This window comes from Orycteropus afer, unplaced genomic scaffold, assembly GCF_000298275.1.
Source record: "Orycteropus afer afer isolate SDZICR_OR568_19922 unplaced genomic scaffold, OryAfe1.0 scaffold00033, whole genome shotgun sequence".
NCBI classification, from domain to species: Eukaryota; Metazoa; Chordata; class Mammalia; order Tubulidentata; family Orycteropodidae; genus Orycteropus; species Orycteropus afer.
The window spans coordinates 9418895-9430251 of NW_006921620.1; positions in this window are offsets into that span (position 1 = coordinate 9418895).

Genomic DNA, 11357 nt, shown 5'->3' on the forward strand with positions numbered 1-11357 from the left:
CTCTTATTTGACTGTGTAATAGTACAGCTTCTTGGTTACAGCATCTGTTACAAACTGGGCTAATTATATTTATTATAATAGTCCTTATTTCTGAACTTATAAAATTTAATAAAAGAAATTAATAACTCCACTTCATCCCATATGCTTAGAGAATTATATATATCAACAATATCAACACTGCATTCAGAAGCCCAAAATTAGAGAAGCCTCATGACTTAGGTTAGCCATTTGAAATTAGGTCAGGTTGTTCCTCCAATGTGGCCATACCTTCTCCATTCCCCATACAAAGATCATTGAAGACAGCTATAGTATGGTGGACTTATTTGAGTTGCCCAGCAAACAAGGTACTGCTGGTCCCCAACTATGGGGTAAGAAGGGGCTTAAGATTTAGCTTCCACTTGAGAGTAAGATATATTGACAGACCCATGCCAAAAAGAGCATACTCATGATTGTGATAAAAGGATGTTCTTCTAAAGTCTTGATCAAAAGGAGGGAATAATGTAGGATAAAAAGAGGCATCTGACCTAAGGTAAAATGGCTGAAATAATGATAAAGTTTTGCATAATCTTTTACACAGATTCATACCTTCTTGCTTAGGGACAAACTCTATCATTATAGAAATGTTCTTCTTTGTGGTCAGGCTAAGAATGTAGATACTACACATCATGGAGTATGTAAGCATCACATTATCAAAATTCTTTCTACCAGATCTCCCCAGAGATCTTGTGCTCCAGATGAGGTAATTTTTAACAACCTGTTTGGGTAAACATCCACCATGCCATTGTTTTGTGATGGCCATGGGACCCCTCCATGACCACATACTTTGTAATTATGTCCTTTAGCCAATCAATTTATTCCAGCTATATTAATATAACCAATAATGTTAATAACCAGGCTTTGTTTTTCTTACCTTTAAATGACATCAATCATTATAAACTAATCAGAATAGTGCATTTTGTAGTTCCTTATATGGCACTGTAAATATATGGGACTTGTGCCCATCCCTTGAATTTATGAGATTCAGATTTTGAGGTTTGCGTGATTTCCTATTCAAATCATATTTTGGATTCAGTAAATCTCTTTGCTTTTCCTTTAATAGAGTTAAGTTTTTTTTTTTTTTTTTCTCTAACATAGCAGCCAAAGCTTAACCATTGCACCACAAGAGTATCTTTTATTTAAAAAAAAAAAAAGAACTCAGACACAAATAGAGATTTATTATCTCATTTCATCATAGAAAATGAAAGCACTTAAATAAAATATCTAAAAACTTATCTCTGAGGATATTCTACAAACTTAGGATTTTTCAAAATTATATTCTATGACTAAAAAGCTACAGAGATGTCAGATGACACAACACCAAAAATTAGTTATTTCTCATAGGATAAACTTTGTTCAATATGAAATATCCTATGAGATCAGATATACCTAGGACTGTGGGTATTAACATAGATATCTAATGCATTAGTTAAGATTGTTGAGAAGGAGAGGCCTGCCTCTGGAAGGAAAGAAAGAAAAAGAAGCTCTGGGGTAAAAATAATAATAATGTTTCTACAGCAACACTAAGACAGACTGTGAAGAAGCAAGGGGCCATCCACATATCACAGAATTGGCCAATGAAAAGCAGTGAAATTTTGTCTGATATATTACTGGAAAATTGTATCAACAGCCCTGAAACATAGTCTGATATAGTGCTGGAAGATGAGCCCCTCAGATTGGAAGGCATTCAAAATATGAGTGGAGAAAAGCTGTTTCCTCAAAGTAGAGTCAACCTTATTGATGTGGATGGAGTAAAGTACTTGGGATCTCCATTTGCTGATGGGATATAACTAAAAATAGGAAGAAAGATCAGCAAGCATCCATTAATAAACAGAATTTTCAATGTAGGAAGTATGAATGTAGGAAAATTGGAAGTTGTCAACAATGAAATGGAACACATATAAATTGATATACTAGGCAGTAGTGAGGAGCTCAGGTAGCATAGTGCCTAAGGCACTGGACTAACCAGAAGGCTAGTGGTTCAAACCCACCAATCACTTCTCAGAAGGAAGGTTGGGTAATCTACTTCCGTAGTGATACTGCCTCGGCAATCCAAGGAGAGGTCGCTATGAGTCAGGGCCAACTCAGCGGCACAAAACAACAACAACAACAAGCACTAGTGAGCAGAAATGGACTGGTTTGAGGCATTTTGAATCAGACAACCATATAGTCTACTATTACAGGAATGACAAATTGAAGAGGAACAGTGTCGGATTCATTGTCACAAAGAGTGTTTCAAGATGTACTCTGAAGTACAATACTGTCAGTGATAGGATAATATCCATATGCTTACAAAGAAGACCAGTTAATACGACTATTATTTAAATTTACAAACCAACCACTAAACCCAAAGATGAGGAAATTGAAGATTTTTACTAACTTCCGTAGTCTGAAATTGACCAAACATGCAATCAAGATGTGCTGATTATTACTGGTGATTGGAATGCAGATGTTGGAAACAAAGAAGAATCACTGGTAGTTGGAAAATATGGCCGTGGTGATAGAAATTATGCCAGAGATCACATCACTGAATTTGAAAGACCAATATATTCATTGCAAATATCTTTTTTCAACAACATAAGGAGCAGCTATATACATGGACCTTCCTAGATGGAATACACAGGAATTAGATTGACTACATCTGTGGAAAGAGGCAAAGGAGGAGGTTAATGTCTTCAGCCAAAACAAAGCCAGGAGCTGATGGTGGAAGAGACCATAAGCTGTTCATATGCAAGTTCAAGTAAGCTGAAGGCAACTAAAACAAGTCCAAGAGAGCCAAAATATGACCTTGATTATATCCCACCTGAATTTAGAGACCATCTGAAGAATAAATTTGACACACTGAACACCAATGATTAAAGACCAGATGAGTTATGAGATAACATCAAGAACATCACATTAGAAAGAAAAGAGCAAAATGGATGTCAGAAGGGACTCTGAAACTTGCCCTTGAGTGAAGAGTAGCTAAAGCAAGTTGAAGAAATGAAAAGATGAAAGAGTTGAACAGAAGATTTCAAAGAGAAGCTCAAGAAGACAAAGTCAGTTGTTAGAATGAAATGTGCAGAGACCTGGAGTTAGAAAGCCAAAAGGGAAGAAGAAGCTCAGCATTTCCCAAGCTGAAAGAACTGAAGAAAAAATTCAAGCCTCTAGTTGCAATACTGAAAGATTATATGGATTCTTGGGGCAAAATATTGAATGACGCAGGAAGCATCAAAAGAGAAAAGAATACACAGAATCACTGCACAATAAAGAATTGGCTGATGCTCATCTATTTCAGGAGGTGGCAAATGATCAAGAACCAATGGTATTGAAGGAAGCAGTTGAAGCTGCACTAAAGGAATTTGCAAAATAAATAAATAAATAAATAATGCTTCAGAAATTGATGGAATACCCACGGAGATATTTCCACAAATGGATGCCATGCTGGAGGCACTTGCTCATTTTTGCCACATAATTTGGAAGACAGCTACCTGGCTGACTGACTGGAAAAGATCTATAATTGTATCCATTCCAAAGAAAGATGATACAACAGAATATGGAAATCATTGAACAATAACATTAATATCAAACAAGAGTAAAACTTCTGCTGAAGATAATTCAAAAACGGCTGCAGCAGTCTATTGGCAGGGAACCTCCAGAAATACAAGCTTGTTTCAAAAACAAAACAAACTCACTACCGGAGAGTTGGATCCAACTCATAGTTGAACCATCCTTGGGTTTCCAAAGCAGTATCACTACGGAAGTAGATTGTCCAACCTTCCTTCCAAGGAGCGACTGGTAGGTTTGAACCACCAGCCTTCTGGCTAGCAGTCAAATGCCTTAAGCACTATGCTACTAGAGCTCCATTCAAAAAGAGGAGATGAAATGAGGGATATCATTGCTGATGTCAGATGGAAATTAGCTGACAGCAAAGAATACCAAAAGATATTTAATCATATTTTACTGACCTATGCAAAACTTTCAACTGTGCAGATCATAACAAATTATGGATAACATTGAGAAGAATGGGAATTCCAGAGCATTTAGTTCTGAGGAACCTGTACATAGACCAGGAGGCTGTCATTCAAACAGAACAAGAGGATACTGCATTGTTTAAAATCAAGAACAGGATATGTCAGGGTTGTATCTTTTCACCATACTTATTCAATCTGTATGCTCAGCAAATAATCCAAGAAGCTGGACTATATGAAGAAGAGTGTGGCACAAGGATTGGAGGAAGCCTCATTAACAACCTGTGATTTGCAGATGAAACAACCTTGCTTTCTGAAAATGAAGATGACTTGAAGCACTTACTGATAAAGATTAAAGACTACAGTGTGCAGTATGGATTACATCTCAACATAAATAAAACAAAAGTCCTTACAACTGGACCAATAAGCAGCATCATGATAAATGAAGAAAAGATCGAACTTGTCAAAGATTTCATATTACTTGGATCCACAGTCACCACCCATGGAAACAGAAGTCAAGAAATATACATCATATTGCACTGGGCAAATCTGCTGCAAAAGATCACTTTGAAGTGTTGAAGAACAAAGATGTCACTTTGAAGATTAAGGTGCACCTAACCCAAGCCCTGGTGTTTTCAATAACCTCATATGCATGTGAGAGCTTGCCAATGAATAAGGGAAACCAGAGAAGAGTTGATAGTTTTGAATTGTGGTGTTGGCAAAAAATACTGAAAAAAGTTCCATGGGCTGCCAGAAGAAAGAACAAACATACCTTTGAAGAAGTGTACCCAGAATGCTCCTTGGAAGCAATAATGTCCAGACTTTGTCTGACTTACTTTAGTTGTATTGTCAGAAGGGACCATTCCCTGGAGAAGGATATCATGCTTCATAATGTAAAAGGTCAGTGCAGAAGGGGAAGACCCTCAACAAGATGGTTTGATGAATTGACACAGTGGTTGTAATGATGGGCTCAATTATAGCAAGGATAGTGAGGATGGCTCAGGACCAGGTAACGTTTCGTTCTGTTGTACATAGGGTCGCTATGAGTCCGAGCTCTGGTAGCATAGTGCCTAAGGCATTTGACTGCTAACCAGAAGGCTGGTGGTTCAAACTCACCAGCCACTCCTCAGAAGGAAGTTTGGGCAATCTACTTCCGTAGTGATACTGCCTCGGAAATCCATGGAGGGGTCGCTATGAGTCAGCTCCGACTCCACAGCAGTGGTTCCTCTTTTTTTATGAGTCGGAGCTGACTCAGTGGCACCTAACAATAAAAGCGGTACTGAGGAAACACTTCTGACATGGAGTTGGAAATATCTCAGAAGCCAAAAGGAACTGTCTGGAAAATATGAAGACAACAGTGGTACACCTTCTACCACAGTGGGTCAAAGAACCAAAGTTCATTTGGAATAATTTGAGTAGAGATTACTTTTCTGTGAAGGGGAACAGAGTTAGAGCAGGCACTGAAGTGGGATGTGGAGTAAGAAAACATTTCTATACAATAGAGATAATAGAATTTGTATGTATGCAGTATTTGCATCAGAAAATGGTGGTTTCCTGTTTCAGTCCTCTTCAGCAACAGAGATTTATTCTCTTACAGTTTAGGAGGCTAAAAGTCCAGGATCAAATTGCCAACTCCAGGGGCTGGGTGAAAGTTTCTTCAGGCTTCAGCTCTGCCTCTTTCTCCTAGCCCACTGAAGTTGAAGTCTTTGTTTGTTTGTTTGTTTGTTTTTTAACTCAGGCAGCTGCTGGCTGCGGAGGCTGACAAGCCCAAGGTTGACAAGTAAAATGGCACAGTCCCAAAATTATCAAACAGCACAGCAGGCCACTGGCTCAAGTCCAGAAACAATCCTTATATTGTCAGACAATATCACAGGCTGCTGAATGAACACCTGGCTACAGGGAGGGTCCAAATGTGCCAAAAAGCTGCAGAAACCTTTTTCAATGCTTCTTATATACTGGAAGCAGACCACATCCCTAAGGCAGCTACCCAGCTGCTCACAATAGATTCCACTATGGAGTCTCATCATGCGAAATACTACATCCAGCTGTCCAGCCACTCAAAGCCAGGCCCAGTCAAGGTGATGCACAACTTAACTACCACACTTCCCCTTTCACTTCATAAAGTGGAATGCTTGAGAAAAGTTAACAGGAAAAGTAATTTGTCTGAAAGGAATATACGTAGGTTTGTGTGTCTCTATATACATATACCTATACATATATATAGGAGCTCTGGTAGCATAGTGGCTAAGACACTTGCCTGCTAACCAGACGGCTGGCGGTTCAAACCCACCAGCCACTCCTCGGAAGGAAGGTTGGGCAGTCCTACTTCCGTAGTGATACTGCCTCGGAAACCCAAGGAGGGGTCGCTATGAGTCGGGGCCGACTCGACGGCACATAACAACAACAACAATACATATATATATTCAAGCACACTGGTGTAAAATGATCTTCACATCCATAATATGTCACTTTCACACTCACATATACACTGAAAATAGTTGTACTTGAAAAAGGAGGGTAGTGTCAGAATAATTAAGCTAAAAAAATATTTGGATATTGTCTTCCTCGTGGGCTCACTTGTGCAATGTAACCCAGAAAAAGCACAAATTTGTAGAATATTCTCAGAGATAAATTTTTGAGATGTTTTATTTCAGTGCTTTCATTTTCTATAATGAAATGAGATACTAAATCCCTATTTGTGTCTGAGTATTCCAAAATAGCTTGTAAGAATAGAAAATTCTGACAGTTGCTGAGAAAAAAAGAAAGAAAAACAAAACCATGAAAATAGCTGAATCTGTCCAATCTTGTATTTATCCATTCAAGCTATAAATGGTGTTATTGTTGAAAAGAAGTTAAGATATTTTCTAAAGAGAAAGAAAGTTTTTGTGAAGAAAAATGACATTTTTTGCTCACTAAATGCAGCAAAATTAATTTGATTCCCTTTTACTGGTAATGAAGTAAAAGCATAATACTGAATTACCATTCTTTTTATTCTACAGATGCTTACCAAGTGCCACTATGACCAAGATCCAGGGCACACCACTGGTAGAAATAGACACCAGTGGGGATTAGTTGTAGTCTCTTACTTGTAAGAACCTTATAATCTTCAAAAGTAAAAATCATGGCAAAGAATACAAGCAGGTAAATAAGCAGGCAATTCAAAGAAGAATTTTAAAAAGCAGCCTAGAAATGTGTGTAAAATATTCATCTTCACTAGTCATTAAGAAATGCAACTTTCAAAGAACAGTGAAGTACTGTTTCCATTAGCCAACTTTGAAAAGACTTTTTTAATAATAATAAAGAGTATTAGAACCCAAAATAGGTCTTCTTATTAATTATTGGCTGGAGCAAAAATTGGAAAAATCTTTCTGGAATATAATCTGGAAACATATATCAAAAGAATGAAAAGTATCCATATTCTATGACACACATCCATTGCCAAGAATTTACACTGAGGAAATAGATTACTGAAGTCTTCATAAATGGAGCAGTGAAAAATATTACCAACCAATGTACCATGAAATGGAAGGTTTGTCAAAAATATATCACTTTCTTAGAATACTATAAAGTATTATAATACTTAAAAGCTAAGTGGTAGAATAATACTGAATAAATATCAAAATTTTATGATAAAATTGGTGAAAAAAATAAGACCACAAAATATTGGATATGCATTGTAAATAATACACATGTGTATATTGCAAAAAGATATTACATACACATGAGTGGTAGTACAAAAACAAAAAAGTTTAAGTAGTTATGACAAGAAGTTGTAGATAATTATTATTTTCTTATTTTTGTTTCTTTGTACATTCTAAATATTTTATGGGAGCTCTGGTGGCTTAGTGCCTAAGGCATTTGACTGCTAACCAGAAGGCTGGTGGTTCAAACCAATCACCCACTCCTCGGAAGGAAGATTGGGCGATCTACTTCCCTAGAGATACTGCATTTGAAATCCAAGGAGGGGTCACTATGCATTGAGGATGACTTGATGGCAGTGAGTTACCTAATATGTAGTACAACTCAGTTGAAAAATAAATTTTTGTTTCAATAATATTAGTCTATCTATGGTTTGGGCTCAAACCTGGTACACCTTCTCAAATTTCAATGACTGTCTCCTTTTGCTCTCTTAGTTAACTACCACCTTTACGGAATTGTCCTCTCAGACTTGGATAGAAGACCACACATTAGTGTGGGATTTGTTTTCCTGAGACTCTATTGAGGAGCCAGATGGCACAATCTCAAAATGTCCATCAGCTGATGAATGAATAAACAAAATGTGGTGTACTACTTTCAGTTAGTAGTCAAGTACTTAATACTTAACCCATCCAGGAAGTCCTTACTATACAATGGAATATTGTTGTTGTTGTTATGTGCCATCGAGTTGGACCCGACCCATAGCGACCCCTCCTTGGGTTTCCAAGGCAGTATCACTACGGAAGTAGATTGCCCAACCTTCCTTCCGAGGAGTGGCTGGTGGGTTTGAAGCACCATCCTTCTGGTTAGCAGTCAAGTGCCTTAGGCACTATGCTACCAGAGCTCCCACAATGCAATATTATTTACTCATAAAAAGTAATGACATATTGATACCTGCTCCAACAATGATGAACCTCAAAAACATTACAGTAAGTGAAAGAAAACAGATATGAAAGCTTACATACATACTGTATGAGTTCATTTATATGAAGTGGCCAGAATGGATAATCCCAAATGAACAGAAAGTAAGTTATTGGTACCGGAGGCTGAGGGGAGTGGGGAATGATTGCTAGTAGACATGGGATTTCTTCTTGGGGTGATGAAATGTTCTGAAATAATATAATAGTGCTGGTTGTACAGTGCTGAAAATATACTAAAAGCCACTGAATTCTATATTCCAAAAGGTGAATATTATGATATGTGAGCAATAGATCAAGAAAGTTCTTATTTAAAAAAAAAAAAAATGCTGTAAAATTCAAATGTGATAATCTATGTAAACTGCTGGACACAGTTCTTGGAACAAAATCAGCACTCAATAATTGCTATTACTATTAAATCCTATTTTAGAGTGGTTGAATTTATGAAGCTGTGTGTACTTATAAAGTCACTGGGAAAAATAGATAAGGCAGCTTGATTTTGCACAGGAGAAAGAGATGACAAATCACTGAGTGTGGTTCTATGTTCTACTGAGGCCATGAAAGCTGTGAAATCTTATAGTGGAGGCTTGCGGATGCAGCCAGAAGTCTTAATGGCAGAGGGTGGAGTAAGGGCCAATGTGCAGAACTGTAACACATATAGTCACCATGTTTCTCTCTAGTGTTTGTCAGGAGGCATGGGTAAAAATTTCCCAGTACCCCAAGCTAGAACAAAGAAGTACATGTCTCACCAGAACCAATGTTGATTATGTTGCTGTTGTTGTTAGGACCCGACTCATAGCGACCCCTCCTTGGGTTTCTGAAGCAGTATCACTACGGAAGTAGATTGCCCAACCTTCCTTCTGAGGAGTGGCTGGTGGGTTTGAAGCGCCAGCCTTCTGGTTAGCAGTCAAGTGCCTTAGGCACTATGCTACCAGAGCCCCTTTGTTGATTATAAGACATGGCAAGTTAGGGGCAATTTTCCACAGACTATCACATGTTTTTACCAATGTCATGAGCACAATTTCTGTTACCAAGAGAGGAGAGGTAAGATTTAAGGAGAGAATAACTTTTAAAGCTGAGTTTTCCACACAACCTGGAACTGTTGTAATCCAATAAAAAACTTAATGTTACTACAATGTGTTCTGAAGGAGCCACTTTTCTGTGACAAGATGGTCTATTACAAGCATAAGGCCTTGGAGGTGCAGACTACTGCAGATTATTTAGTTCTCTTACTGATTTTTTTTTTTTTTCTTTTTTTAAAGAAGAGGAAAGAGGATGCATAAAGAAAGACTTGTAAGAGCTAAATAACATGATCAAAAATGTGTTTTTTGCCTTAACAAATGTCCTATTGAATTCTAATGTGTAGAAGTTGAAACCATTTTAACCCTTAACTAGCATAGTAATCATGTTTTTACCAATGTCATGAGCAACCCAATGTGTGTCAGAGTAGAACTGTGCTCCATAGGATTTTTAATGGCTCAGTTTTGGGTTTTTTTTTTTTTTTTTTTTTTTTTTAGTTTTAGGAAGTAGATTGTCATCAGGCCCTTCTTCCAAGATGCTTCTGGGTAAACTCAAACCTCCAGCATTTTGGTAGCAGATTCAACAATCACAATGAGTAACTATTTGCCTAGCATTACCATGCTCCTTTCATTGTGAAGATTCTTAAAAATGTGTATCCTATAAACTAATTCAGTACTGGGATTTATATAAGAAATAGGGTTTTCACCCTCTGAGTCTCTGATCTTGCCTGAATCAATAATGAGTATGATCCTGAATATGTTCTAAAGAGTGCCGTAGAGAGGTCAAAAGACTGAAATAGGACATGAGAGTGATAGTAACAATACATTGTGTGATCTTTCCACTCTTATCTTGGGAATTGGCAGTAATCTCTGCCTCAAGGGCCAACAGTACTTGAGTTCTAGATAAAAAGAGATTATTTAATTGCACTGATCACCTCTATGGCTCAATTTTCATCTAAACAATCGACAGGCCTATAAAGTGAATAACATCAGTGAGGTAAATACTCCTTAGAACAGCCAACCATAAGCGATCAAAAGGACAGCATTTGTCCAAGGATAAAGCTTAGATGCAGGAAGGGAAAGAAGGCTGAATAGAAATGAGAAAGATGGGGAGGAAGTGGGAAGAGTACTGTTGTATTGAGGAGAATGCAGTCAATATCACAAAACAAAATGTGTACATATCACTGAATGGAAAACCAATTTACTCTGCAAACTTTCACTCATTACAATAAAAAGTTAAAAAATAAAATAAAATAAACTGTACTGATCACCCTTACACATAGCTTTATTCCATGTGCATGGATGTATTCAATACTGACATAGATTCTCAATTGTGAACACTCTTTTTCATTCAGAAAACATTTACAGAGGCCTACTAGGAACTTAAGTGTGTCTGCTGGCACAGTGGTTAAGCACTCAGCCACTAACTGAAAAGTTGAAGTTAAAACTTACCATTTGCTACATGGGAAAAAGATGTGGCAGTCTGCTTCTGTAAAGATTACAGCCTTGGAAACCCTATAGCGCAGTTCTACTCTGCCCTACAGGGTCACTATGAGGTGGAATCAGTTTGATGGCAATGGGTTTGATTTTGGTTATTACTATGAACTTGTCACTGTGCTAAGCACTGAGGGAAATACAAAGATATTGAGCACATGATGCCAGGTGTCAAGAGCTTGAAATCTCACAGAGAAGTAACAAGGGCACTAAATTTCCCACTCCTAAGCTGAGCTCTGGTAGCA